General features: G+C 36.1%; 1 protein-coding gene across 28 annotated transcripts in view; it reads left to right on the forward strand.

The window, feature by feature from the left end:
• Positions 1 to 27,005, forward strand: part of IRAG1 (inositol 1,4,5-triphosphate receptor associated 1) — a 109,099-nt gene that overhangs the window by 39,844 nt on the left and 42,250 nt on the right. Inside the window, exons 1-2 of one of the 28 annotated variants that reach the window (XM_050711155.1) lie at positions 2,463 to 2,483; positions 26,015 to 26,060. The exons of 23 other annotated variants lie outside the window; for them this stretch is intronic. The gene's annotated coding sequence lies outside the window, so the exon portion shown is untranslated. 4 more of the 28 variants (XM_035550247.2, XM_050711158.1, XM_050711157.1 and 1 more) reach the window with 4 other exon arrangements.

Here is a 27,005-nt window from a genome sequence, read left to right on the forward strand (position 1 = left end):
AAATTTGATGCTGTTCATGGAGGATAAGTTACCATAATAAGAGCAACATAAACATGTGAGTTCTGTGACAAAGGTATGTGTGAAGGCGAAACAGTTTGCCACTATTGTATGTGGCCAGGCATTTATATCAATGTTTTACAAGAAGGTGATATCACCAGGTTTTATATAAAAATAATTAAAATATATATATATATATAATTATATGGGATGTATTGTTTTATGTCCTTTATACATCTTTATCTAGTTAAAGTAATTGAGATTTTAGCTGCTAAGATTCCCTCATTCAAAAACTTGGATGTTAGCTAGAAAGTTTCACTTGCTTTTGGCCAGAGACCCTTCAGACGTGTTTAACAAATCCATGGGCAAAACACTTGCAAAATGAGCATGCTGTTAGATACAAGAATATACAAGCTGTTTCAGGAGCTGAAGATTGGAAGCATCATTTTCCTTTTGCCTATACTTCTGGGGTCCTTCTGTGTCCCCCATATACTGTCTGAACAGCAGAGGTAATGTTAGTGTGGTGCAAGTAGATGGGCCAGACAAAAGAATTGAGACTCATTTGCTCTAGGTTTCTTCCATAACAAGGGCATTAGCTGAACTTTCTTTATAAGCTGCTTACTTAATGATGATTCTAGAAAACTGAAAATATTGACACCTCCATTTATCAAAAAAATTTGCTTAAATTTGGCCAATGGTATTATAGGATGCTAGACAAATGAACAAGCGATTTAACCAGTTTCCTTTCCTAGGGGAGAGTAGTGTGAACAGGCAGTAAGCAACTTGTTCTTGCCCAAGCTGGGTTCAAAGCAATTCTTGGTATGAAAGGGATGTATGCAGATTGAAGAAATATACAACTTCTGTGCAGGCAAATGGAACACTTGACACTTGCGACCTAGAAACTGAGAAAATTAAACTGAAAAATTATGAATTACAGGTGCTAGCAAGAGACTTCTGTAGTTGCAAATGACTAGATGAGAGACGTGTGTTGTTTCAAAGAGTTAGGTAGAAGGCTAACTGTACTGGGCAAGAGAACATTTGGAAACTCAAGTTTGTGGGTATTAGAACAGTGATCCAAGAAAATGAGCGATGTGTTAAAATGTCTATTGGTGGGCCAGTAAGTGGTACAAAGAACATCAAAACCTCATTTTTGAAACGTGTGTGTACTCTCATCATCTTGATTCAAGTTTAAATGACACTGTTACAAGTTTCTCAGAACTCTTTTCCAGTGTTGATTTTTAGGAACTAAGAATGTCTTAAGTGTAGAATATTAGACCTACTAATGCAAGCTCAATCCTGATATAACACAAATGAGGTTCCCAGCCTTTTATTTTCTTCTTAAAGGGACTGCAATATACTGCAGTCGGTTCATTTGGTTCATTTTCACCCCTTTCTTATACAAGTATTCTCATGTTTCCATCCATCATTCCTATATGGAGCATGCTTTAAGTCATATCATAAAATCCTTACTTTCTTCTGTCTGATCTGTTTCTGCCTTAATGGTTTTGATAACTTCTTTTTGATTATGGCTAATAACTTAGTAGCATCATTTGCTCTAAAGCAGCCTAATATGTCTCTTCTGTAACTCACTATCTGGTCACTTCATATGTATTCACGTGCAATTTTGTGACATTTCCCACTAACAGCTCTTGTGTCCCTACTTGAACTGCAGAAGTTCTTTTGGACAGGATTTGGCTTGCTTAGATTTAAGAACTTAAAACCAAATAATTTGGGAAAAAAAAAAAAAAGCTCCAGGGCTGCAGTAAGATCTATGTCAACTTGCATGTCATTTTCCTGCAGGTACCTGAATATACTGTAGTAAACACTTTGTTCCCCTCTTTGTGCCCCATTTGCAGCTAGATTCTCTAGATTCTCTCATGGGATACAAACAAACAACTTCTGTGAACTTCAGTGGGAATTATTCATTTTCTGTGAGTGGAGAGCAGAGCCCATGACTGGACTGAAGCCAACGTTCTTTAAAAGTTCACATGCCTTGTATTTGCTCTCTAATTTAGACCCTTTCTGACCAAAGGGGGGAAAAAACTGAAAAACAGTAGTAAGAATTTCAGGGGAAAAAAAATCCCCTCAAAAATCTGAGGATTGACATACTGTGATGTAAATTGTATTTAATCTGTTCTTCCTACTTGCCCGCTTTCTTCAGAAACGAGTGAGTAGAGCCTTATATGCAGTGAACTTGAAGAATGCTAATGGGATGTCTACATCACATTGTACTTGGAGTACTTATGCCAGAATAGGAAAGCCTTTTATTCTGTAAGTCCCCGAGGCAAGAAAGAGGCTTTCTGAAGAATTACTTTAAATTTAAGCTCTCATTCTAATGTTAGACAGCCTGTTGGATCTCTGAGTTAAAAATTGCTTCAGCTTTACTTACTAGTGCCAGATGTAACATTGACCTTAAATGGTAAAAGCTCCCAAGAGTGAAAGAGAGGCTGGCCTGAGAGGAAAAAGAGGAATAACTGAAGTTTTAGGTAAGTAATCTCTATTACCGAGAATAAGCTCTCTTTCAGCCGTGGAACAGAACAGAACCATATTTCTTCCTTAAAGGTACAGTGCCTTGTTGTTATGATATCAAGTAGTTCATTTTACCTATCTTCTTCCCCCAACCCCCACCCCAGTCTCCATCCCCATGTCAAATTCTACCCCTTTTTCAAGTTTTAGCTGCTTAAAAAGTGGGTGAGATTAACAAAATGTAGTTCTTTTTATGTACTGTTTGGGAATACACAAGAATGAAAAAGAAAAAGCTTTGTTAATTATACCTGGGTTTGATTAATCAAGGTACGTAGGCAGTAATTCAAGGCAACCTGGTAGACAGATACTGTTATCTGTATGGGGCTAATCGTTGGAGAGTATTAGCTAGCAGGAGTACATATTACAGGGAAACAGACACTGAACAGATTTCTTTTTTCTTTAATTGTATGGCTTTTCTTCCCACATGCTTGCTTTTAACAGTGCTGAAGTTGTTCATTTTGATGGATTACCTACTTGTGTCTGGATCCTGTCTTTTAAAAAGACGTTTCCGGAGCCATTCCTTTATACAGTATATATTTGGTTTTAATCCTATTAGAGGTAAATTAATACCGTGAAGTTGTCTAATTAGAATGCTGTATGGGGGGGGGAGGGCGGGAGAACAACAACAACAAAAAAACACCAACCTTTTAATATTAAAGTATGCTTGCTTTAATATGAAAAACATGTTTACAATTTCCAGTATTTCAGTCTTCGGGTTTGTCTGTGCTGTTTGGTAGCTATTCTGCAGAGAAGCATTTTGTGTTTTCTTGGCAAATTCTAACTTTTGTTTTTCATCTAATATGTATGTTAGGATGTGGCTTTTTTCAGACAGCGGTATGTAAACAATATGTAAGAATGAGGACATTACAAGGAAATGCTAGCTGAAATTGAAGACAGGTTTCTGTTACCAACATATTAGCAACAACTCATGTTAGTGAGTTGATTTTCAAATCACATATGGCACGGTCCCATCTGGTGAAAAATCCTCTGCAATCATCAGAAAATTTTCCTCCTTGTGGAGTGATTAAGCAGTAAAATTAGTTTATGCAATGCAGAAATTGGGATAATTAGGAGTTCTGAGCATAGATAGTGTTTTCTGAAAGTACTAACTGCTACTGCATTTACACTTGATATGGCAAAGGGTTGTCTCTAAGGAAAGTTCACTTAATCCACCTTCAAGAGAATGTGATGAATACGTCTTGTTTACGATGTTGCAAAGCTCATAATTAGTTTTTCTCTGGACTGTCATTAGTGGTAAACAATGTACTACTTTTGATCTCCTGGCTAATCTTCATGTTTTATATCACAATTATAGCCTAAATCAACAATTATACAAAGCTTGGAGCTCTATAATCTAATGACAAATCCCATAGAAATCTGTTAGGCAATTAGATTTAACAGTGGAAATTAAGAAAGTCTGATATATTAAATGCTGAATACTGGGAGTCCTAATTTTTTTAATATTCCTGTAGTTTTCAAGCCTACTAATGCCTTTATCCTGATTTGCTGGTCTTGCATGTGTTACTTAACTGGTGATATTTTATACACCCTTTTAACTTGTGTGAGTATACTCAGTTTCGGTGGTATTTAGAAGGCATTTAGGTCTTAATAAATAGCCATTTTCAACTTTGTATATGGACTAGAATAACTAATGTATGTAACTTGTCCAATCATGAACTGTATATTTCTAAAACATGGTATTTCATAGTATTTCAGCAACTGTTGTTCTTCTCAGTATGTGCAATGCTTTTTTGATAATTTAAAATGTATTACGTAGTGCCCATGTGTAAGTCTATCTTCTGTAGAGATGTCATGATGACGATGTGTAATTTGATACAAGAAGTACAAGTTGCTCATTTGTGCATAGTGAAAATTGTGTTCACATCAGCGTGCTGCTAAGGGACCTAGGGTTATCAGTGTACTTAATTTAAAGCCATTTGCTTTGCAGCCCTCTGGATTAAGCTGCAAGCTTAAGGTTGTTGTGGACAAAAAACTTGCATACTTCCCTAACTATAGTCCTATGTATCTAGGACAAAAGTAGAAAAAAAAAATCTAACCAAAAGGAGGATGGAAGAAGCTGATGGTAAAGACAGTTCCAGTCTGCTCCATGACAGCTTTTAGTGGTAGTTTGGTGACAAATCATTTTTCCAAATGCTGGATAAGGTAGAGTATTGCAGGTGAGATATAAGGAATTGACACTGAAAAGAGACAGCTGTGAAAGCTTTTCATGTCAGGAGTCATGCTTGTATGTTCCTTATACGTCATGGAGTTCTCCTGCCTCATGTAGTCACTGTTCCTAGGGAATTGTACAAGTCCAGGCAAAGAAAGTATCAAGTGGCTTGTGAGTGGAATGGTTAAGAAAATACTTGCCTTTTTTTTTTTTTTGTGGGCCATTTTAAAAATCTGGGACACAGGTGAGCAGAGAAAGATCTTTCTCCCAGCCTGACTTTCAGTCTTCCTGTAAACTAAACAGAAGAAATTGGTTGATGTGTTCTGCTCTTGTACTTCCTTTGAAAAGTGTGTCAAATAGATGTTTTGGATCTCAGTTTCGCTGTCAGAAAGGAAATGTAAGAGTGGGTGATGGATCTTTGTAAGTTTTTACACGAGTGACTCAAGACATGAATTATTGCTTATGGGCACGTGTAGTGGTTTGTGAAGGAGAACTAGAACTGCGACTATTGTGAAATGACTTTGAAATAATAACTGAGTCTCTTCTTGGAAAGTAGAGCCCAAGAATTCTGAAAACAAGAGAGGGATTTTATATTTAGAGCAAGTGGGCTAGTAGCCTTAGGTTTTGTTGGAGATCTTAGGCTGTAACAGCATCCCTAGGTGCTGTACAACAGCATCCTTCTCAGTAGGTAGATGTGACAGGCTTTATCATTTTTCATTGTGTTTTTATTAATTTTATGATCTGGAAATCATTTCAGAAATTCATTTTAAATAGGTAATACCAAATATGATAAGTATGTGAAAGATTTAAAAAACAAAACAAAAAATAATAGCTGAAGTTAAGAATGCTTTACTATCTGCTATAACTCTTACAAGCCTTTAAATATTAAAAAAAAAAAAAAAAAAAAAAACGAAGTCATTAGCTATCACAAGTCAACAGGGACCTGCAATAGTGTAGGTATGATCACTTATGGGCTTGGACAAGTAAGGCTTGTAGAAAAATATATATATGTATATATATTTTTTTTATTCTAACACAGATTGTTTGAGGTGGAGAAAATGAAAAAGAGGAGGGGAGGGAAACATGCAAACTTTACATACGCACTTGACATATGTTACCTGTCAATATGAAATTTTCTTTCCTTAACTACTGTTGAAGCATATTTGGTTGTGTCCTATCTTTACACAAATTAATACTTTAGAATCACTGTGTTCTCCCCTGATTTGTATGCAAATATATTTGTCATGATGATTGTCCAGAGCCACTATATACTGGGGTCTGCTGGGCTAGTTCTTGCAATTTCTGCAGACAGCAAACCAACTGGAAAGTTAATATAACAAATAGTGGGGGTGAAAGTGATTTATGTAAGAGTTGCACAGATTCCTTTACAAGATGTAAGGCTTTGCATCCTGGAAATGGATTTATGGTGCAAACTCTGTGGTGGTGGGTCATGTATGGCAATTGCTTTGGGCTAGGGCCTTCCCTTCACAGTAAAATTTTTAATGTTTAATTATGCAAAGTGTTTGATAATGCTGAAGCTGTACATAGGGAATATGGCTCTGAACCTTTGCTTTTAAAATCAGTGAAGTTTCCAGTGACTGAGTGGTGTCAGGCTCTTGGTGAACACCACAAATGTAAATGATGTGTTAATTAGTGGGAAAAAGTTGGAAATCAAGAGAAATTTGGGTAGGAGCAGAGTGTCTATTTTCACCCATGTTATTTTGGACTCCAAGGGATGCACCAGTGAGGGACAGGATTTGTAGAATGACAGTAGTTTCTGAAGTTTTGGAAAAGAAAACCCCAAGATTTAATTTTTCAAATGTGCTTCTGGTTCCTCTGAAACTTCTCTGAAAAAGGCTTTTTCAGAAAGGTGTGTGTGTGCGCATGTGCACATATAGTAAAATATTAAGTAAGATACATAGATTAAAAATTCCTGTTAAAACTTCCAAAGTTGTGCTGAACTGTGGCCTAGCTGCTGAACACAAATCAAAAAAAGAAGTGTAACTGTAAGGCAAAGGACAGCTTGTGGAGAGGAAGGGAAATATTTTAACAATGTATAAAAATACACACATGCTTCCCAATTACAATCACTGAATTTCCTGTATTTTTCTTTCTACATAGTGAATGAATGTGGGTGACCTCTGGGCTCATGAAAATGGCTCAATATAATTAGTGGCCTAGTTGCAGTGGAGGGTGGAGCTTGCCCCAGGAGGAGGTGCAAAGTCAATGCCCTGTACAGCATCTCAGACTGGCAAATCTTGTGAGCAAATCTAAATATTTTTATTGCCCTATGCGAGTATAGTTGTGCCTATCATCTTAACTTCCCCAAGAGTTGTTGCAGTTAAATTTTATTGTTCCTGTTCTTTGACAGGTATAATTATCAGGATTGCTCTAAAAGCTGTTTTAGTAGGTACAGTAGTTTGTGGAGCAGACTGTAGAAAAACAAGTAAATGTATCAAAATTCCCAAGTATTTTAGATACTTTAAAGCAAGCTTAGAAGACTTGAAAACTGCTCTGTTTACTCACTGAATTAATTGAAAAAAATATTTGTAGGTCAGAGGAAGAATTTGTGGGATACGTTCTCAAGTCTCAGCATGTAAAACTCAATTTTATCTACGTGCTGAGGTTCTGGGGCCTGATGGAAGTCTCTCTTGCATAAAACACAGTATTAAACTATCTGTTCCAAAATGCGTATATTGTGTGCTATAGGAATAGACTCACTGGAGTATGAACAACTTTGTACCCTTCTAAGAAGCTTTTCACATTTCCTGTTTTTTTTTCTTTGACATTTCCTGTTTAACAGATTTAAAATGTTTTTGTTGGTAAAATGGCAAACATCAACCATCCCACTCTATACAAAGTTGACATATAACCATAACAGAAAGGTGAATAATAACTAAAGATTCTTCGGGATATCTGTACAGTTGCAGCTTGGTATTTCCATGTCTAGGAAGGTGTTTGGAAATTACATTCAAATAACACAAGTGTCCTTTTTCACTAATCACTTGTAAAAATGCTAAAGTGATGAAGCCCTCTCCCCTCCCCAGCACTATACCAGAGAAAAGTAGGCTTTATTATGGAAATGATGAATAGTACTTCTTAAACCACATGGCAGATCAGACTCAGTTTTTGTAAATCACTCTTTCTGCATTTGGAATGTTCAGAGCTTTGCATGTGTACATGAACTAAAAGTCTGTCTCAGTGCATTTTGATCCCTCCTCAGAATCTGCTGCCACCTAATATGAAGACTTCTGTTTCTGTTTTTTTTGTGTTTTTTTTTTTTTTCCTGTTACTTAGTAGGTAAAGATCAGACTTTAAGAAATGTTCTTCCCTTCAGAGTAGGATCTGGGAAGTTTCTTTTTCATCTTTATAAAAAAAAAAAGGGCACAAATTGACATAAGATTTTCATCTAACCTTGATTTTAGATGATAGTTACAGTGATATGCTTTCTCAGGACAAAATCCATTGAACTCACAATGTGCCTTATGCTTATCTCTCTGATTTAGAGGTTAAAGTAATGCAAGAAAGGGGGAAAAACCTAACTTCATGAAGTGGATACTGTACAATCATCTTGTATACTTATCTTCTGAGCATCTGCTCAGAAAATAAAACAACATGCCGCTTTGACATCCAAGAAAGTGCTATAAAAAGTCTGTTGCTATGTTTAAATGCCTACACTCAGTTGCTATAGCAATAAAGCTCTCAGAAATGATGTACGAATTGCCACAGTTCATTACCAGCCCTTTCTGGGACAGGGAGATTGTTGGACTGAGAGGATGACAAAGGTCCTCATATTAGAGGAGAAAGCTGCCATGTAGTTCCAGGTGCCTTGTGCTGTCATCTGTGGGCAAAATGTGGCCTAAGTGTACAAATCCCAATGTAGCTGTGTCAAAAGGGACAGTTGTAACCCTACTCGATTCAATTGCCTCTTCATTGCTTGTGTGACAGAGCTCAATATTTTGAGCAATTTCCCATTTCAGTGCAACACAAGTTGCTGAAAATGTTTTTCTCTGAATTCTTCCTGTCCCTTCATAACAAGTGTGAAAATCAGCATACAGTGTGCAGCAGGCAGTATAGGTTTTGTCTATAACAGTACAGTTGTCAGTCTAAAATGCCCTTGATCCTGAAACAGCTATGAGAATCCTGCTCTCAAAAAAAAAAAAAAAAAGGAAAGAAGAGAAAGAATAGCTGATGGAATCTTTAGTATCTCTCTGGGGCTTGATGCCTTGAACATTCACTTGCTTTTTGAAGAAAGCAGGAAATTCAATTTCCTTTATAAAAACAGAAAATTGTTACCTCTAAGCTCAGGATGGGATTGCATTGTTATTTCAGTCATCTCTGTTTTGTTCTAGTCTACTGAGGAAGACTTTTGAAAAAAAAAAAAAAAAATGGGCCAATGTTTGAAAGCAACACAACTATTCTGTTCTCTGTTCCTCGTTGATTGAAGAATCTTCAAGGTCCAGCTGAGGTTGACTCAAACTCTGTAATAATGTTTGTGCACTTCAGTTTGAATGTGATCTTGCTAATTCACAACAGTCACATAACTATTTCAAGTGTTTTCCTTAATGTAAGCTTTGAAGTCCATTTGAGAGGACTCTAATAAACATTTTCACCACTGATACGTTTGTGATATTTCTATGCTTCATTTACACTAATGTAAATTTTACAGTTCATAATATGTGGTTATATGAACAACCTGACTTGAAGGGGAGGGAACAGGGGGAGCAGAGGAGGAGGAGATGTGTGAAACTGTAGCTTTTAAGTTCCATGAACTGTCAAGTACCTGAAATGAAGAAACATGATTTTCTACAAAACACTGTCCTATACCTATAGCATTCTCACCCCAATTGTAACAACATAAATTGATTTTGTATTCCATAGCTCTTCTGTATAGTCTGTTCTGGATGCTCTATTCCTGAATTTGCATCTGCCATGGAAAAACAAGCATCATGATATCTGCCATTCCCTGGGTCAGCCTTGGTTGAAACTGCTCACCAGCTTCAGTTACTGCAGGAATAGATGGGCTTGAACATACAACAGTCTGGCTACATAAGCTTCTTTCCAAGAAAAAAATAAAAATAAAAAAACCTTGTGCCTATGGGCTAGGGATGCATTTCTTGTTAGGTATTGGCCACTAGCCTTCTTTGTTAGCTATGCATGTATTCTTTCCCAAATCTATTTTTGGCTTTGTTTTCCGTGGAATAAAGATTGTGCTATTTTTCTGATTGTCAGCCAGCTATCCTTCCCCCTTCTTCCCTGCCCTCCCTCCTTTCCCTCCCACTTGCCTTTGAACTTGTCTAATATGTTGAGTTGGGCCAGAGAGGATCTCAAAAGTATTAAGTTCCAATAGATTTAGTGAAAAGAGCTGGTGTGGCAAGAGGAGAAACCCAGGTTCGTGCTGCTGAAGGCAAAAGGCTGCACTGTGAGCTGAAATGATCACTGATTCTGTTTGACCGGCTGTTTGCAAACCTGGCATGTGTGAAGCTCAAAACAAGGCACAGCAAGTGCTGTCTTTTGCCCCTTCAGACTGGCAGGAGACTAGGAGACAAGTGGAATTATTTTGGTGGGTGAGAGAAGATACAGGTTTTGTTATTTTAATGATTTTGTTCTTTGTGTATCTTATTTCAGCTACTTGAGAAAAAGCTCTTTTCCTATTTTCCTAATGTGGAGAGACAGAGGTTACAAACAGTCTGTTTGTGCACTGATATCTTAACTTCAGTTTGGAAGACTTTCACAAACTTTTATGAAACACAGATCATGAAAACTACACACTGATAACTCTTCTGTGATTTCACACTGAGTTCTAACAGTTGGTGGCAGTTTTTATGTCCGTCTTCTTTCCAAAGCAGTGCAGAGCACTGTTAGACTGTGGAGCAGACCCTTTTCTGTTTTGCAGATTTTTCCATCAAGGCTGCAGTACCTAAAGGGGAAAGAGCTTAGGTTTCTGTAGTCATTGGGAACAGGCTGTAGACTCTACTTGGTCTGTTCTTTAGTCAGACTCGTGGGCATGTTGTTAATGGACAGGTTCTTCCCATGGCAAATAAATGTCAGTTGCCTGGGAAGAGGCCCCTGTTTTAATCAGTCTTTCCTTATGTAACAGATGTTTTGAAGCTCAGCCAGGGACAATAAAGTATTATCCAGAGAGAGCAGCCCTGATCCTCTTTCTGGCTATTTGAAGAGGGCAGCTGATGGTCAAGAATCTGTTCCCTGAAAATTTCCATGCATCTGAAGTGGTTTCTCCCCTAATTATGCCCCTAAATGTTCATGCATATTGAAGGTCAGTGTGCAAACTCCAAGGCTGAGGAGATTCTGAGTTCCACGTCACAGACACTGCTCACTCACACCTGCTCCCATAGGTACCCTTTTACGAGCTAACTTCCATTCCTGAACCTCCAATGATAAATTCCCACTGAGTTCAGTTCTCCTATGTTTGATGGTTATAGACATAAACATAACTTTTGATTGCTATCCCCTGTCATAGCTTTAGCTTTTCCTTTATAATATGCAGCCTATTTTCCTTTATAATCTGAGGATTGCTCGGTATGCAAATATTGTTTAGTAGGTCAGATCACATGTACTTCATTCTCTTTGCTTCTGCTTTCATGGGTTTAAAGTAACATTGGGAAAATCTTGGCATCAAACAGATGCTTACAAAACTGAAGGGAGATGTTGATCCTGCTCAAAAATAAATAAAGAAAAAATCATCTCCCCCCTCTGGCTTTCTTCAGCTCACTTTACGAGCTGAAGGCCCCTTCTGTTGAAATAAACTCATGTAAAAATGTCAGAACAAGTTCTCATTTGTTCTTAAGTAAACAGTTGAGATACTTTCTGTTAGTAACTGATAAGTTATTCCATGATTATTTCAAAGAAATTAACCTGCGTTAGCATCCTGTTTTCTTCCTTTGCTTTATCTGTTTGGGAGGAGTTATTTGTTTTGCTTAGAAACAAACAAACCTTTGTCTAGATAATGTTAAATTTGTTTCTTTTTCTGCTTAAACATTCCAACAGTTACCCTGTTGAATTTTCACTGTCCTTTCTTCACCTGTGCACCTTCTCTAGGGCACTATGCTGACCATGACAGTTCCTGACCTTGAAATCCACTTACAGGTAATACCTGGCTTTCTGGTTGTATTATTTGTAACTTGAAACAGTTGTACTAATTTCTCATTTGGCGTCTCATTCAGTGAATTTGATTGGAGTCTTGTGCATATAAGAGATGCATAGGTCAGCTACTTGTTATTCTGCTAACTTTTAAAAATATTTCACAGCCATTTTTGATTGATTAACATGTATGTGAGCATTCACTAGTTTTTAAAGTGGGTGCTGCTCAATAAATCTATTTTAATTAAATTGCTCATCAAAATAAATAGTATAAATTAGAAGATATGGAACACCAATGAAATATCTGCATAACAACAGTTTCTGTGTATATACACTTCTATTGAGACAGATGGTAGCTTACTGTCTGTGACAATGTTAATACTTTTTAGTCCAGATCAGACATTGAAGTTAATGAACTAGAAAACAAACAAAAAAATCATTGTTGAATTGCTTAACTAGCAATCAAAAGCGATGTTTTTGTCTGTAACCACCAAACGTAGGAGCGCTGAACTCAGTGGGAATTCATTGTTGGATGTTCAGGAATGGAAGTTAGCTCATAAAACTCTCTATGGGACTGCGCATTCTTGATAACTGAAAAGTACAATAAGTATCTGACAAAAGTGAGATTTACTTCAGAAGAGCACAAGATCAGAAAGGTACTATTAGATAATGTTTTGACTTTAATTATAGTACACTTTAACGATTAGGACCTACCCTAAAGCTGCATTGCATAATACCAATGTCTAATAATCAGTACAGTTGAACAAGTAAGATATGGCCAATTTCACCCAACTAATTTGTAAACTGATCATTTCTCCTTCACAATGATAAATCTTAATTCTTCAGCTTTTCCAAATAAGTGTTTATCAATAGGGTTATGTTGCTAGTACTTTGCATGTTCTGAGGTTCTTCATTAGGTGGTCTTATAAAATAAAATGAAAAATTAAAAAAAAAAAAAAGGCATTACCAAAACATTTGCAGGATATAGTGAATGATGTACAGGGACATATACAGTGAAGAATCACATCTCTTGATCAGTTCCAAACTGACCTATTGCATCCCTAGCTGCCTTAAACACACAGTTCTAATATTTTCTGTTGCATTTGTGCTATGAAATAATGATTGGTGACATTTCTATGTTTCATTCAATTACAAAGATTAAGTAATGTACTACACCAAATGTAAAACATGCTCAACAGGTTTTCAATATACAGACCTCCTTAAGGAATATTAACCCATCAGAGTAAAGGGTACTTCTGAGAAATCAATTAAATTATTTCTGCGTACCTTTGCATAGTAAATTGACTAGAAAACATGTGGAACTTACTGATGCCTGAGGAACTTACTGACGCTTGATTTTGTCTTGGCATAGTTGTAGGAATGCAAGTGAAGGCCAAGTATGAACCTGATGAATGAGCTAACTGAAATTGTCGTTATTCCACCTTGCTGCAAAAATTAGGGAGAAAATACAGTTTTAATATTAAAAGCACTACTACTATGTAAGTGGTTACTCTGTAATTGAACATTCACAGGGTTCTGCAGTACATTGTTCACTTAGGGTTGTAAATAAAACAAGCTATGTGATTGAAATTTGCTTTTTGCTTCAACTTAGTTCAAAAGCAAGCTTACGTGCATTTAGAATTTAAGAGTTTTTCTTTCATATGAATGATAAAAAATAATTTTTAAAATGTGGTACCATTCACTAAGGTTAGCAAATTGATTTTTATGGGACTTTTCGGGGGGGGGGGGGGGGAATGTAGTTCACCTGTTTATTTTTTTTTCTAGTTGTTTTTTCTGTTGTTTCTTCCAGAAATCATTTAATCATTTCTCTGAGTTAACTGGCTAATAAGTTTGGAGGAAAAAAGAATAGCTGTCTATGGCTTTGAATGTAAATATTTCCTTTAACAAAAACACAGGAATGTCATGTTCAGTTAGTAACTTTAACTTTATCCTCTTTGTTCTGGAGAAAAAAAAAAAAAACAAACAAAAAACTTTTCTCTGCAAGAGGGTTAAAAACAGAAAACACTTGGAGGGAACACTTAGAAAATGAATTTATTGGGTTAGCATTAAGCACCATGGAAATTAAAATAAACATTGTTCTAACTAAGAAACATTAACAACAACAAAAATGTTTGTGTTGGAAAAAATCTTTACATGGTTTAGAAACACATTCAGCACAATTTGACATCATGTTATTTACACAGATCAAATAGTGTAATTGGTCTTCATTTAAATTTAGATATATTAAAGCTAATTTTTAAGTGTATAAAAGCATTGTATCTTGTTTCTTAAGCTAGCATGGCAAGCATTGCTTGCTCATAGTTGCATATTATAAAGAAGAAATAAAGCAAAGATATGAAAAAAGATTAGTGAAGCATATTGTCCTGAAGCGTTTATATAAAAGCCAGTAATTCTATTTGTTCTAGCTTTCTCATTTCTTTCAATTTGTGAGGCAAAGCTGTTGGGAAGATGGTTTCCTAATGACTGAAGCCTGGATGACTGGAGATTTGGATAGAAGAGAAGACTAATGAAGGGAATTAAGGCTTAAGAAGTTACAAATGCCTTTTTCCTTGAAGTAGTCATCATAGTGATAGAATGATCAAGTTATGTTTTGTTCCTACTTTGTAGCAAATGTATGTGGTTATTTGTTTAATAAGGTTCTCAATTCCAATAATTTTAACTGGAAGAAAATATATCCTTCTAAATGCTTGATGCTAACACATTGTGTTTGAATCACAGAAGCTTTGAACTTGAAATACATACATGATAAAGATGATAAACATTTCATAACAATTGCTTTCCGGGCCAAAGACAAGAACTGAAATTAAGTAGTTTAAATAAGAAGCATGCCTGTAAAAGTGACTATGGAAACAATTGTACAAGGTAGATTGAATTTACTTATATTTACTTATATTTCCTTTACAATAAATCTGTTGCTTGAATTTAGTATAAAAAATAAAATGTAATGTACTTTAAATTGAATTATTCTTAATGTAATTCCTCTTGATAGCCAGAAAAAGGAAACATGGCAAAATTTTATAATGGAGGCAAATAATTTAAAATTATTTAGTGACATAAGGCCATTTTCTTTCCTTAGTCATTTGTTTTCAGTTTCCATTTTGAGAATGTGTGTGCAAAAAACCATCAATATCCCTAATCTTAGATCACTTATCAGTATTATGTTAGGATTGCTACAGATTGGTGGGACAGATTCTCAGTACTGATAACTTTATAGTTTGTGAGCTATAGAGGTATGATTTAATCTGTGTCTAACATGCCTCAACTGAAGAGGTAATGAACTAGAAGAGCATATTCCTGTCCAAATCAATTTGGCATGGCATTCTAAATGACACTTGTCAATTATTATACTTCCTCTCCTCTTCCAAGATAAACTTTGAAACCTTTATCATCAGGATTTCAAACTTTTGCTTGGTTACTTTCTCAAAACAAAATTTTACTACTTGGTTTCGTGAGCTGTTTCAGATACAGCTACCGTTATGCATTTTGACATATAGCTTGAGAAAATGCAGGATAACAAGGGCTATACTAGACAACAGAGCTGAAGTTTACAGTAAAAGTCTGGAAAATTATATGAATTTCTAGGAAAACATGGTGTTTCTCTTAAAATTATTAGGCTGAAAAGGAGATGGTATTGCAACTCCTCACTAGTCTAGTATCAAGAGTTGACATTTGTCTTTTTTTTTTCCCCAAAATTTCTTATTGGCAAAATTCTGGGTAGCCAAGAAAATCTCTTGCGATGTCAGTGGGTAAGGTTTTTGACTTTCTTTTAGGAATGACAAATAACTTTAAGTCCCTTAATGTACATGTTTATGCTGAGAGACAATTCTAAAAGACAGATGCTTGCTGCTTTCTGAGTAGCTGTCCTTGGAGTGAAGGTAATCATCAAGTAGATATTCAGAGACCATGAATGAAGTGTAGTAGGTATTTAAAAAGAAAAGTTCCCTGACTATTATCATATTCCTTTGATTGTCTGTACTACCAAGATTTGATGTTAGTGAGCTTTGATTGCTTAATCTGCCCTGCAGCCTTTACAACAGGAGGACAAGATGTAATCCCTAAGGTGAAGGGCACAATATTTATTTTCGTGTTGCAGCAATCCAGTGCAAAGAAAACTTTGAAGCTTCAAGATAAACAAAACATACGGTTTGTCTCTTTGGAGCATTTCTGTACTGAGTAGAAGCTTTGATTGTGCTTTTCATTAGTTGAAAAGAAAGTAGGGTGCTTACAGAGTTTTACAGACAAGAATTGAGTACAGTTTGGCTTTGATCTTGTGCAAGGGTTGTTAGCAGTCTATGTACAGTTAGCATATGAAGCATATATAGCAATATAGCATATATAGCAATAGTGCATGAGGAGTTATAATGATATATATTATCTTTCCATTGTTAAAACAATCACATTGTGTAATTTCTCATATAGGTTCAGCTTACTAAGTATGCCAGGAAAATATTACTTAGTGTGAAATAGCTTTTGAAGTTGTGAAATCATGTGACTGATACCATGTAGTCATTCTAATTATTTTTTTGCAAAATTTGAATGCCTCAGGAGGGAAGGTCATCCATCATATGTGAGAGCAACTTTTTTTTTTTTTTTTTTTTTTTTTTAACATTTCACTGACTACTGAGACCTGACTTATACTGGCTGAACTAGAAACAAATATTAGATAAAGGGAAGAGCTATTTTCAGCCTGTGTCTCAAAATGGTTTATTCCTGTCAGTTTGTACAGATGATTTGACAAACACAAAATCACATTTTTTCTGACTCAGCCACATGTGAGGCATTTGGAACAGAAGTGTAGGCAGTACTGTGCAATATATCTGATAGGTAAGGCAATGGCAAAGTTTAAATATATATATATATATAAATGTTAGGCTGAGGTAATAAGAAGGAAGAAAGAAAACTGCGTAATAATCCTCTGTAAGTGTGTGTGTGTGTGTGTAAAAACCTTTCTACAAGTCTGTTTCGTGATCTGCTGGGGAGAGACAGATGGGAAGATGATTTTTACTGGTTCTCACCTATGTTTTCTATTAAATAGTACCACAGTAAAATGGAATTTGCTTTATACAGCTATAAAATTGGGAATGTCATCTATCGTGTGTGTGCATATGCTTATGTATATGTAAGATGGTATGAAGTTTGAAAAGTGCTGGATCTCTCTTTTCTCCTGCAAAGTTCAGTACTACTCGTATGATGATCCTTAATTGTTTTAATAAGACTGAAAATATGTTCAGTGACCTGCCACCCAAATACTCTCTTTAAAACATTTAAAGTTTTTTCATATTCAATAACCTAAAATTTGAAAAAGCAAGGAGATGCCAAACATTCTTATGAGATGTGTTTATTTATTCAAGAAGGCAACTTAGGAATTCAGCACAATACTATCCTATGGCAACAGGATTTTAGTCCTGGCTGTGGTCTTAGCACGTATGTGCAATGGGAGAATGAAAAACACTTCTTCCATATTTTATTCTCTCTGCTGTAACATCCCTTCCTTCAGCAATGCTAAACACTCACAATGGGTATAAAGATAATTATCCTCTGTTGACTTTCTAAATATCAGTTTATTTCAAAAATTGAACCTGCTTCTACCGTTCTCTGGAACATACCGTTTAGAACTGGATATCAAGGTCACACAAACCATTCACCTAATCCATCGTGGTTGAAAACATCTTTAATACCCATCTACAAGAGTTGGAGCTCTTTGGGTCCAGAAGCTGTATAACCACTGCTATTACCTCTCCTCTGAATGCACCTAATCCTTTTTTGAACTCACTCACGTGCTCTTCTTTTTACAACTTCCTGTGGCAACAAAGTCAATTATATAATTATTCACTGTATGAAAGTGCTTCTTTTGCCTGGTATCTGCTTTGGGCATCCTCTTCTTGTACTGTGAGGAATTGTGAGCAAATAATTTTATTATTTTTTTTTAATTTCTAACCTGTTTCTACTCAAGAGTATCCCTTTTTCAGGTTGAAGAGCTCAAGACTATTTTTGCATAGAATCCATTTGCAATTTCTGTTGTTCTTTTCTCTATGTATCCTTTGTATTTTTCTGACATTCTTTTTGAGATGTGACTAGAACTGTTGAAGATTTGGACTTGGTACAATCATATTCTATTTTGTTCTCAGTTCTTTCCTACTAATTCTTAACATTTTTGTGTTTTTGGCTGATGCTGAATGCTGTTTTCAGAAAAGTACCCAAAATGACTCAGATCTTTTTCCTGACTGGTAAAACGTAACGATGGGCTCTGATTTAGCTAAGTATATTTTAAGTTTATTTTTTCCATGTGTGTTGATTTACATTTTTTCAGCAGTGTCCATTTCATAATTTTTAGTTACTCGATATCTTATTACTCACCTTGGCTGGCTTTAGATCTGATTATCCCATCTCACCTTTCATCAGCTGTTGTTGTACATGCCTTCTTTTCCAGATCCTTCATGACAATGTTGAACACCACAATCCCTATGGGAGTGTCATCTCTGCAGCAGAAAGACAGACCTGTAACTCCTACCCCTTAACTTCTTCCTTAATCTGAGAAGTCTTTTTCTTTTGTCCTGTGAGTTTTCTTTCCTTCAGATATCTGGTAAAGAATCTTTTCAAAAACTTCTCTTGGAAAGTACGTATGGCCTGTGTTAAAATGCTTGTTGTCTTCTGTAAAGAAATTTAATGAAACAGCAAAGTCTGGAATCCTGTACAGGCCTATCTATATCATTCTTATAGCTACATCTATTCAATAATAACATCTTACGTGAAGATCATAACTGTCCTACAGAAGAAATTAAAATAAGGAACTAGAAACGAAGTCTTAGATGATGATAAAATTAAAAGCAATCAGTCCTCAAATGAGATATGTTTCATTTTGGCAGAATACTAAAGCACTTCAAGGTCAATCTCAAGGAGGTGTTTGGACAGAATGAGCATCCTTTCTTGTTTATTGTTTGCTTTCATCTCAGTCTCTTTAAGATTTTTATTTCCCCTCCAGTACCTCATGTAGTTAATGTGCAGTGTCTTGTTTCCATCTTTGCTGGAATGCTGTTCAGAGGCATTCTAAAACCCTAAAACTTTGTTTAATAACATAACTTCTGAAGCAATGGTATTTCAGCATTTCTTCTGTTTTAAATTTCTTAGCAATATAGTTGTATGGTACTGTTAAACTGCAGTGATTTGCTATATCCTTTTAAAGCACATTTTCTAAATAGCCATTTTCCCTTGTTCTATATTTTTTGTTTCATAGTATATTAGATGATTGAATCTTTCTGTAACATTCTACAACTGTTATAAGGTTAAGATATAAAGTAGCCCCAATTCCATTACCTCAGCATAACTTTCAATGTTTAGCTTATTTAATAAGACAAGAGTTAAAAAAAAAAAAAAAAAAAAAAAGGAAGACAGTAAATGTTAATGTATACAGACTATAGACTTACGAGTTATCTATAAGCAGGTAAATAATATATTTAGTTTATTCTGATTATATATAAAATTATAATTGGATATCTATCACAGTTTGTTAAGACGGTAGTGACAATAGAAATACTAAATTTGAGCACAGCTGATCAAGCACTAAGAGTGACTGGTTCTGTTAAGTTTAGATCAATATCAAGATGTGGTTATTGCTTTTCCCCCATATTGCCACTCTGAGCCTCTACCAGAAGTTATCAAACTTCTAACAGCTACAATGGATCAGGAAATGTCATGCAACCCCAGTTTGAGCTAAACTGCAGGTTGTGAACTGAGAAGACTGAGAGGCAAATACATGCCTTATCTACTTATTCTTACTGTAGAGGTAGTACACTTTGGAAGAGACACAGAGGACGACTAGAGTGGAATCTTATATTTCAATGGCAAATCTTGACACAAGATATGTTCTGCTTTCCTTTTCAAGTCTCCTCCGTAAGTAACTCTGCTCCCTTTATCCCCTCCTCGCTTCCCCCATTTTTCATTTTAGGCTTTGAGGCCAAAATTTAATTTATATATATTATATATATATAAGCCCAGAAGTCTGTCACTCTCCCTGCAGAAGTAATTCTCTGGTTTAAGCTCAACTCTTCACTCGGGGCTTCCTGTGCCCAACACTTATTTTAAAAAAATAATAATAATAATAATAAATGAGTGTGCTTTTTTTTAGATGTTGATGAGATGAGATTATGCATAAAGCTAGTACATTGTTTTTGGATCTACTCCTGGATGTAATCAGTAAAGGAATGCTGTTGGCTGAATAATTTTATCAGGGAAAGATTTTGACAAATTGGAAATGAACATTTAGCTGCATTCAGTTTATGCTGTTTCAGAAGAGCAGAGCTATTGTTTGGCTCAAAGCTTTGCTCTGAACTGTATAATTACCCATAAAAATGTGGCTTTTTGTTACACTGCATGCCAGTCAATCCATAAAAATTCCTTTCTTGTTCTGATAGCTTTGATCTTTTCTAGCTTTCCTAGTTCTGTTTTTTGGAGAATAATCTTCGAAAACTGCAAGAATAAGGTTAGCAAACAATCTGTTCTTACAGCCTTAGAGCTTTGTATTTGGTAGCTTTCTAAGGACAAGAAAAAGTTGTGTTTTTCCTACCAGGCTTTCCAGCATATACAAGCCAATCAAGATTTTTTCCAAATTACTGCAAATTATAATGCTTCTGAATACAAAACTTCAGCCAATAACCAAAATGGGCCTCGCTTTCTTCCATGTGAGTACCTGTAAATCCTGCTGAGATGGATTTAAAAGTAGGAGGAATTACATACTTTGTTTAAATCTCGTTTTAGGAGCTTAGCTTTGAGGTTGTACATCTGAAAATGCTGATTTCAACATAGTCCATGTTTGGTGTACTTCTGTGTTTCCTCAAAGTGAGGAAAGCAGCAGTAGGTGGTTAAATTCTTAGAGTCCTGACAGTTAGTATCTTGAGAGAAAAGCAATATAGGAAGATTGAGTTGCTATTGGAATGGATAGTCGATAGGAGTTCTCTATTTTTGAGGACACCCGCAAAATAAAGCCTTGATTGTCATGGCTTTTTTTGCATCACAGTGTTTTCCTGATCCTGGAATTCTGTAGACGAGGACTTCATATGATCAATATAGGGGAAAGGCAAGTCAAGAATCTCTTACTTTTGTATTAGTAACAATCTGTCTTCCCTTGTTTTGGATTCTGATAAAGCCTAAGAGCAGAGCTTTGAAAACACAGGAAATATGAGCTTGCTTTTCCTTTCTCATGGACAGCTGTCGTTTTTCTGACCATCCTTACAGCAAGTCAGCAAATGTAATCTTTGTTCTTTCAGAACTGATACATGCTTTCTCCCCTTTTCCCCACATTAAAATAAAGAGCTTAGTGTGTTTTGTTTGTTTTTCCCTCCTGAAGCTATCTCATTTGCAAATAACGATAAAGCAAGGGCGAATTGTTTCTTCTGCAATTTTGGCTGTGGCTGCTAGACTGCAGCCACTGGGAAGTGTCCTTCTGGTAGACTTTCTGTTCCTTGACTGTATTATGTATAGTTCAGGCCAAGGAGATGAATTTGACATCTAAGAGCAGGAGAGAATCAGAGCACTTTGCTCCTCAAGCCAGAGATGACCTGAGAGAGCCTTGCAAGTACTTCCTGAGATTAGGTCTCCCTCCTGGAACATCGATAATTTCAGACTGGGGACAAGTAGGCAGAATCCTACTTCTTTCAAGTTATCAGTACCTTTGTAGTTAGTTGTAATGCCGGTATGATGCATCTCTCTATCAAAAGTTCAAATTAAAAGATGCAGGGCAGTTGAATCCTTATTTCAAGGACACCTTTGCATTGGGAGTTTGTTCAGATTTCTGATCGGAATCAGAACATGCTCCAAAGTACAGAAAGTCATAATGTAGGTTGCTTGCAGGAGAGATCATCTCTAAAAGCTCACCAAATTTTATTTACAACTGAGGTTTACATCACTGCTGTGGCTGCATTATGAAATATCCTCCTGTAGAATGCAAAGGAATATTTTATTTTATAAGACATAAGAACAACTGTGTCATGAGCATCCCTAATGGCACAGTTTCTATGCTAACAGTACTCCTGCATGATGTGTGGAGTTTGGATAATGTATTTTACCTCAGTCTCAATTACCACATCATCCTGTCTGATGGAATACCTGTACAACCTTTAAATTATTAAATCAAATACTCTTCATTGGTTTCACCCATAAGTTCATAACTGACAATTTAGCATAATTAGCTAAAGAAGGAATACTTAATGGAACAGCTATGAATAAGTTCCTCATCTGAGATTCATTCAGTCCACAGCTAATTTAGTCAGTAAAATGCACACTGAATTTCTTTGCTAAATTTAGCAGTATCAGGGTGGCCTTTCTCACTTCAGATATGGTGAGTCTGTTTTTAAATCTCAGTGTTATTTTTTAAAAAAAAAAAACTGTCTAAACTACTGAAAGTCTGACTTCGTGTGGTACATAAGTTGAACGGTCCTCTTCACAGCACACCTTTTAAAAAACAAAGTTAAATAAATAAAGAAAAAGATTTGTAAGAACTTTGTAGTGTGAAAACGATGCTGTATGAATACATCTGAAAGGTACTTTTCAGCATATTTTTATTATGGTCCCAGAATAGTATTTTCAGTAACAATAACACAACCCACAGAAAACAGTGGATAGTTCAGCATTATAAGCAAAACGTCTTCTGCAAAATATGCTTGCAAAACCTTGTATTGCTTCAATAGGTCCTTTGAGCAAGAATAGGACTTTTGGCATGGGTTTTGCATTGATTTTTTTCCCTCTTTGGATAATCCTGAAATGAATTATCATGCTTTGTCCAACTAATTTTTTATTACTACGTCCTGTTTCTGAAGCTTGATATTTATATAAGAAATTAGCATAGCTGTTAGCTTTCAAACTGTTCATATTCCCAGCAAGAGCAACTGACGGTCGGCATTACAAAACTGGCGTGTTATTGCTTATTCAGCCTTCTAGATCTTATGTTAGCAGGAGTGAAGGGGTGGGGTTTTTGTTTTGTTTTTCTGACCTAATACATCATGGATACATCATCCCTGTATCCAGTTTGAGATGTTACAGTATAGATGACTGTGCTGTTGAATGACTGGAAAAAGTGACTGGATCATTGGGTTCAAATAATATAGTTCATACTCTGCCTGGCACTACAGGTGAAGGTGCTTGAGGGTCTGTCCTTTTTGTTAGACGTGGACATCAAACAGAAACACACTCCCAACAGATTTATTTTACCACAACTTATTTTGACCCCCCAGGATGTTGTTAAACTTGAGCATAATAAGGGAGAGCCACTAAAATAGTCAGTAGGTACACATCCTGTGAGGGGATTGTTAGGGAACAAACTGGTATTGCTTAGCCTGAAAAAAGAAACTACTTAAGCAGGGTCTAACAGCAGTCTTGCAGTATGTAAGATGTTAATGAAAACATGGACTCTCAAACTTTACCAAGGTGCATGGCAGGAGAATAAGAAGCAATGGTAATCAAGTATGACAAGGGAAGTTCCAATTGTACATAAGAAGAGAGGGAAGAATCACTGGGGAGATAATTAAACACTGGAACAGGTCTCAGAAATTCTGCAGCTTGCCTTTGGAAGTTTTCAACTTCCCATTGGACAAAGTCCAAAGCAACTTAGTCTAGTTGCTCAGTGTCAAGCCTGCTTCAAGGAGAATTCTTTGATTCTGGAAATTGATCCTCCAGTCTGACCGCAGTAATGTATAAGCGTGGTCAAGTAAACAGCACTTAGTCTGCAAAATGACAGCTTATTTGAATAAGATGATACTATAGTTACTTCTTTACTGGTGTAAAGCAATGTTTTAAAAACTCTCCGAAATTGGTTTCATTATTTTTTTTCTCGTAAGCAAGAAAGAAACATATCCATGCTCTTTTGGATATGTTGATTTTTTGCAATTGCAAACAATAGGATTTGTGTATCACTGCAGTAAGCAACTGGGAATCTGATTTTGTGCAGGAAGCATAAATAATACGCTTAAAATAAAATACTTTTTTTTTGCTGCTTTGCCACTTATCTATGCAAGATGGAGAACTTTAGTATAACCTCCTTGCTTGAAAGACTGCAATTGCCTTTTAAGAGCCCTATTTATTGTTAATTTGTTCAACAAAATATGTCCCCTGGGATTGCCATTTCTAATTGGGAAAGAAAGAATTTTGTTAAATTTCTTCATTTGGAAAATGTTTTGCTTGACTAGCAACAAGACTCATGGGTCACTAAGTAATGCTGTTCTGCCCTAATTAACTTACTTATGTATCTGAGTTAGGTCTTTGATAGTAACTTTCTTCAAATTATAAAAAGTAGATATCCAGCTATGCTGGAAAACAGAATATTTTGCAGAATGCTTGTATTTTCAAATACAATTTTTACATATTACTTGATGTAACAACCTTTAGATTTAGAAGAAGAAAAAAACAAACACACACACACACCAGCAAATTTGTTTTCTTTTTACATTAACTAAGAATACAGTCAAATGCCAATTAGAGAGAATTTCAGCTCAGGTTCCCAACTCAGCCTACATCACAGACAAAAATAAATGTGTAACTAGAATGTGATGTATAATACATGCAGTCTAAACAGTAGCAATGTATCTAGGTTTCTCCACATCTTTGAGAGGCAATAGAAGAAAAAGAAATCCAAATGACTGTTACTGACTTCGTGATGCTTATTTATGCAAAACTATGTTTGTCTGTAATATTATCTGCTGGTATTATTTAAATACTGTCATTAGCAATGTCCATTGGGCTCTTTATCAATGTACAGTTCCTGCATCAGATAATTCTTTCAGGACCACAAGACCAAGATTGATGCTACCTCCTAAACGAACTAGCATGTTTCTTACAAATAGTAGGTTATTTAGGAGGAGGAAGAGACCAAAATCTTTTGTCATGTCATTTTTAGTTCTTCTGTATTTTCTCTTATTTTAAGCTCACTACCTTCTATGTTGTAACATGATAGGAAGTATCTGGAGGAAAAACTTAGCTCTGGATTCCTTTTAAACCCTCCTGAATGACACTTAATGTACTATTCTCCCACTCTTCTTCACACTTTCTTGTATGCTGTTTGTTATGCTTAGAAATCCTTATTCTCCATGCCAAATATCCACCCACTCCATATTCACAATGTTCCTGTAAACTGCATTTCCTTCAAGGCTATCAAAAAAATCTGCAGTTAAGAAACATATCAACTCTGCCTTGTAATCTGACAGACTTCTGATCACCAGATTTGCTACTGCAGGCTGAATTCTTTAACTGTGAATGAATCAGGGCCTAATTTTTTCCCTAGTATCACGTGTGCTATCTTATTCATCAAACGTATATATTAAAGTACCCCAACATTCAGCCCAGCTGGTTTCTTAGAAGCCATCTGCCTGGGCTCTGTTGTTTGTTGTCTTGTTCCTGTCAGTCTAGCTGAAAGCCCACTGATGATTGAAGAGAAGAAAAGAGGTCACAAAGAAGTAGGATGAGGTAAAAATTTACGTTTGTAAGTTAACAGAATGCGTGGAAACATTTATCTCTAAATTACAGAGTGTGGGGGGGTTGCTTTTATTTATTTATTTATTTATTCCATTTTCATAAAACAAGGGAAAGAATTGTTGAAATGATAAAAAGCAAATAGTGATGAGAGTGATTAGTTGAAATTTAAAATGCAGGAGGCCTATGTAAAATTTTCAGGACGATATCATCTGTTAGGCAGTTCTGACTATTTCAAGACCTAAGCTGGCACTGGACATACATATGCACTGTGTTATTCATGTGTAGCAAAGGTCTGTTAAATGATTTGCAAAGACAGATTTCTGTGACGTAAATGATCTACCATGATGAAAATCATAAATCTCTACCTGGTTCATTGTTGGACATCTTTTTCCTAAATAAGGATTTGAGTGTAAACCTTTAGTAAGGTCATTGAAATAAAGGTAGTTTTCACTGGTGTTTGAAAGACTGAACCATGTGCCTTGATATTCATTTTCATATCTTCCACTTTCTGAAGAAAAGTACTTGTAAGAGAAATAAACCTAAGCATTGACTGCTAACAAAAGAACAATAATGTAACTGTTGCTAAAACAAAGCTGACAGATAATATTTCACAGCCAAAAAAATGCAGTTTTCAGATACAGTTGCAATCTTTTAATAAGTCTTAACTTTGTGTTTATTTATGTTAAAAAATAATTATCTCTGTGTGAAATCCTAATGTCTAATTGTTTTTTTCTTTTAAAGTATCAGGGAAAAGCCTAAAACTGAGACCAAAATGGATCCTACTGGAGTTAAGTACATAAATCCCAGAAAACACAGTATGTTAATCTGTTGGAGTTAGTTACTGAGTTTCTTGTTATGCTGATGTAAAATTTTGCATGCACAACCAAATAGATGCTTGCTGTATTTTTCTTACACTACTATTAGTTTCTTTCTTGGTTATATTATCATGGAATCATAGAATGGCTTGGGTTGGAAGGGACCTAGAAGGTCACCTAGTTCCAACCATATGCCATGGGCAGGTTGGAACTCCAACCAGTTCAGGTTCCCCAGGGCCCCATTCAACCTGGCCTTCAACACTTCCATGGATGGGGCATCCACAGCTTCTCTCTGGGCAACCTGTTCCACTGCTTCACCACCCTCTGAGTGAAGAATTTCTTCCTTATATCTGATCTAAATCTACCATCTTTTAGTTTAAAGCCATTACCCCTTGTCTTCTCAGTACACTACCTGATGAAGAGTCCCTCTCCAGCTTTCTTGCAGGTCCCCATTAGGTACTGGAAGACTTCTGTAAGGTCTCCCTGGAGCCTTCTCTTCTCTAGGGTGAACAACTCTAGCTCTTAGCCTGTCTTTATAGGAGAGGTGCTCCAGCTCTCTCTTTGTTTTTGTAGCCTTCCTCTGGACCTGCTATAATAGCTCCGTGTTCTTCTTAAGCTGGGGGCCCCAGAGCTGAATGCAGCACTCCAGGTGGGGTCTCACAAGAGCAGAGCAGAGCAGAGGGGGAGAATCACCTCCCTTGACCTGCAGATAATTCTTCTTTTTATGCATGCCAGGGAATGGATGGCTTTCTGGGCTGCAAGTTCACATTGCTGGTTCATCTTGAGATTGTCATCAACCAACACCCTTAAGTCCTTCTCCTCAGGGCCACTCTCAATACATTCTCTGCCCAGCCTGTATGTGTGCTTCGGATTGCCCCGAACCAAGTGCAGGACCTTGCACTTGGCCTTTTTGAATT

This window comes from Cygnus atratus, chromosome 5 (assembly GCF_013377495.2).
Source record: "Cygnus atratus isolate AKBS03 ecotype Queensland, Australia chromosome 5, CAtr_DNAZoo_HiC_assembly, whole genome shotgun sequence".
Classification (NCBI taxonomy): Eukaryota; Metazoa; Chordata; class Aves; order Anseriformes; family Anatidae; genus Cygnus; species Cygnus atratus.